This window comes from Tachypleus tridentatus, chromosome 7, assembly GCF_004210375.1.
Source record: "Tachypleus tridentatus isolate NWPU-2018 chromosome 7, ASM421037v1, whole genome shotgun sequence".
In the NCBI taxonomy this organism is placed as follows: Eukaryota; Metazoa; Arthropoda; class Merostomata; order Xiphosura; family Limulidae; genus Tachypleus; species Tachypleus tridentatus.
The window spans coordinates 143,539,423-143,543,875 of NC_134831.1; positions in this window are offsets into that span (position 1 = coordinate 143,539,423).

Below are 4,453 nucleotides of genomic sequence, written 5' to 3' on the forward strand. Positions count from 1 at the left end.
GCGCGCCCCTCGGATAACAAGCCGAAAGCCTTAACCACCTGGCTATGCCGAGCCAGACTTCTCATGGAAACAACACACACTTTGTGAAACAGGTGAACGTAAAATCACAGTGAAAAAAAGTATAAGTTAAGAAAGGGCTGATATTAAAAATCACATATTTCAACTATGGCCCCCCGCTAGTGCAGCGGTAAGTCAACGGATTTACAACGCTAAAATCAGGGGCTCGACTCCTCTCGCTGGACTCAGAAGACAGCTCGATGTGGCTTTGTATAAGAAAAAAAACACACACACATTTCAACTATGTCCCACCCAAAGTGGCTTAGCAATAGGTATGGAAGCTTTTATAGTGCTAAAATTCGAGTTTCGATTTCGTAGTGAGCACAACACAAATAGCCTTCATGTAGCTTTGCGAGAAATTCACAAACAAACAAACATCGATATGCAGCTCTATCTGTTGTGTTGATAAGATATTTACGTGTGTGCATCAAATAATAAGTAGTAAGAGTTAAAACCAGATATAGACTTATACACATACATTACCTTCGACCTATTTTACACCCTCAGCACTACCTCGAATTTACATTTTTAAAAGAAGTTTATGTCTCCAAGCGCTTCATCCCTTGAGCTCTGTATTATAGATATGTAGTGCTAATTACTTCCATGTACTCTTTCTGAAGTTGATATTGTTTGCTTCTCGTTGATAAACAGAAACCTAAACCACGGCTATTTGTGTTGTGCTCACTACAAAACTCAAAGTGTAAGACAAGAGGGAAGGCAGCTAGTCATTATCACCCACCGCCAACTCTTGGGCTACTCTTTTATCAACGAATAGTGAGATTGACCATCACATTATAACGCTGCCACGGCTGAAAGGGCGAGCACGTTTAGTGCGGTGGCAATTCAAACCCGAGACCCTCAGATGACGAGTCGAGCGTCCTAACCAGCTAACTGTGCCTAGCCCGAAGTTAAAGTTATCATAAATATAGATGTACCGAAAATTTCTAATATTATCTGGGAGTTCAGTTGGACAAATACCTCTTATTATTATTATTATTTTTGTTATATTTTGAAAATAGTAGCACAAGAGGACACAAGAATAAAAGGACTGTAGTTAAACTATTTGTAGTAACTATTTGTTAAAACTATTTATTTTATTTTTTACAGGATTATTGGCTAATGAAATATGTTGCAGTCGGTAGCTGTGAAAACCAACAGTTTTCTAACTTAAATTACTGAGAAAAGTTTTGAGCACATATCAGAACTTTTATTTATGAAAAGAAAAAGAAATGACTACTCTTAAATTGCGTTGAAACGTTTAAAAAATCCGATTGTTTTCCGCCCGCAGAGTGAGCCACGTAGGCCCGTTAAGTATAAAAAAACATGAATATATATAAATATTAATCAAAGAAGTGAAATTAGCCCTTAATACAAAATCTTCTCTTACGCAGTAATGCAAATGTAAGACGAGTGTCATTAATATGATTTTAATGTGTTGATAACTATGAAAACAAATTATCTTATTTCTGCGTAACTTAAATTATTTCAGTGTAGTATACACCAATATAAAACTAAAAGACAGATCAAATTACTTTCAACTAGTTTATGCTGATATAAAGTTTCTTTTCCAGCTTTTTACATAGCTTGGAAGATTATGACACTGCTGTTTCAGATTTAGAATCAAAATTCATACATTCATAAATCATAATAGAGAGAAAGAGAATTTTTCTCTGCAATATTATTAAGTTAAAAATATTTAATATACGGTTCAATTACCTTGGTTCTTGAAACGAAAGCAGGAAACAAGGCCTTCATAAAGTTCATAACATGGTTTCTTTTCATACTTAATATGATTTTCATTCAGTATTTACAAGAAGTACGTATCTCCTCATAATAGTTGATATGATATAATATAAATACCGAAATTTTACCATTGGTTTGTTTTAAATTCCGGTCAACTCAACATGGGCAGGCGGTTAAGGTTTGTTTGTTTGTTAAGCCAGGCTTGGCCAAGCGTGTTAAGGCGTGCGACTCGTAAACTGAGGGTCGCGGATTCGCATCTCCATCGCGCCAAACATGCTCACCCTCCCAACCGTGGGGGCGTTATAATGTTACGGTCAATCCCACTATTCGTTGGTAGCCCAAGAGTTGACGGTGGGTGGTGATGACTAGCTGCCTTTAATCATACATTGCGAAATGTGGGACGCCTAAAGTAAAAAAAAGAAGCCAACATGAGAAGTAAAATAAAAAATTAATAGTGTCCATCTACTTTGTTATGTTACTTTTTACGAAATATTTTGATAAAATAAATGAAGACAATATGTAGTTCTTAATACTCATCTTCCTTTGTTGAATCATTAATTAAAAAAATACTTTATTAGAAATTCTGATTTTTCTGCACAGAAGACTTATAACGTGTACTAAAAGCTTATCAAATTTCGTGTAGATACATGTATTGTATCTTATTGTATCAAAAATATATCGATAGAATGGTATTATGGCTTTACGTTACGATAATCGTTTCGTACCGCTGAATCGCTACACCTTTAATATTTACAATTTTCGATATTTTAATATTTAACAGTTTGTACTTTCTTCACTAGATAGCACTAAAATGAGCAAAATATATAATTCAATTATTTGGAAACAATTATTGGCCGATTTTCTTATGCACACGTACACTAATAGAAGTATTTGGATAACAGTGTGCAGACGAATTTGTTTCTAAAGCCAAACACATTGTTCAATAAAAATGTCTGATGAAATAAGATATAGTACACATTTCATCCCAACATGCCTTTTCCTATAAACTCACACTCAAATATATAGAGAGATATACACACATACACATATAGAGATGAAAATGCATTGTCTTTTTACATTAAAAATCTGAACTTTAAGTATTCGATAAGTGAATCTTCAAAACATAAATACTGGTAATACGCTTTACTTGCTATAAGTGTATTTCTCTGCAAAGCTACTCACGTAATCTGTCTTCAAAGTATTCTTAAAAACGATTGGTGTGTAGTATCATTAATTTGTTTCATACTAGGAAAGCATGTTTAATACCTCTTTCATTATTTACACTTTGAACTATAAGATACATCTTTCAAGCTACGTTTATAATTTGAAATGTGCGCCTTATAGTCACTGTATCGTACTAACCAAGCTAGAAGCATAACACATAACACACGTACTAACAAACGTGTTTTGTGGTTAATATTTGAATTGCAATTAGTTTCAATACCGGAACTACTACAGTTTGCTGAACACATTTCTCTGTTAGGTTAAAAGTAATCACAAAGACAGCCGATACTGTTAAAGGTTGTGTACCAGCTAAAGGCGTGGCAATACAGCAATACGTAAAGCCGTGACAAGATTGTATCGATACATCGTCCGATACAATACGAAACGATTTATCTACACGAAATTTGGCAGACTTTCAGAACATATTATAAGTCTTTTGTACAGAAAGAAAGCAAGATTTCTAATAAGATATGTTTGCTAAATATTAATGATTTAATGAACAAAGACGAGTATTGAGTGTTACATGTTTTCGTATATTTTGTCAAAAACATTACATGCAAAGTAACATAAGAAATTAACATTAACAAAACATATAGACACATATTAACTACTTTACTTTCTCTGTCAGCTGTTCAGTTGATCAAGTCCGAGAATTTGAAAAAAAACAACTGTAAAGTGTCAAGTACTTAAGTAAGACAATGTTATTAACATAGTTAAAATATTACAGACAAGACTGTAAAACTTCGTAACGAACCGTTTATATTTAATCTCTCGCAAAGCTACACGAGGACTATCTACCCTAGCCATCCCTAATTTAGTGGTGTGATGCTGGAGGGTAAATAGCTAGTCAATACCACTCACCCCCAAATCTTGGGCTATTCTTTTACCAAAGAATAGAGGTATTGACCGTCACATTATAACGCCCCCACAGTTAAAAGGGCAAGCATGTTTGGTGTGACGGGAATTCGAACCCACTACCCTCGGATTACGAGTCGAGCGCCCTAAACACCTGGTCATACCGGGCAACACAACAAACCTTAATTAAAACTTAGATATCTAAAAACATGGTATCGACTACTAGGATAAGATACACACCACCAATACGAACATTTCAAATATCTGGCCTGGATCGAGGGCAAAGTCTCTCCGGACATGTCTCACCGTAGCAAAAAATTACAGAAATACATTAAATATTTGCTTGGGCGTTGGCCACGACTCTCGTGCACAACTAGGGTTGATAGTACTGTCTCATCCCTTCTCAAACTCTCTACAGTCTTCCAAAATGATGAATGCTTGTAGCCAACAAATGCTCTGAAACCATTACTCCAGGTATCGCTGAAGTTGTTTGGGCAGTTTCCCAGACCATTTTATTTCACTGCATTAACATTCCATAGAGCATTATGGCAGGTACTTTGTTACAAAACTTTGA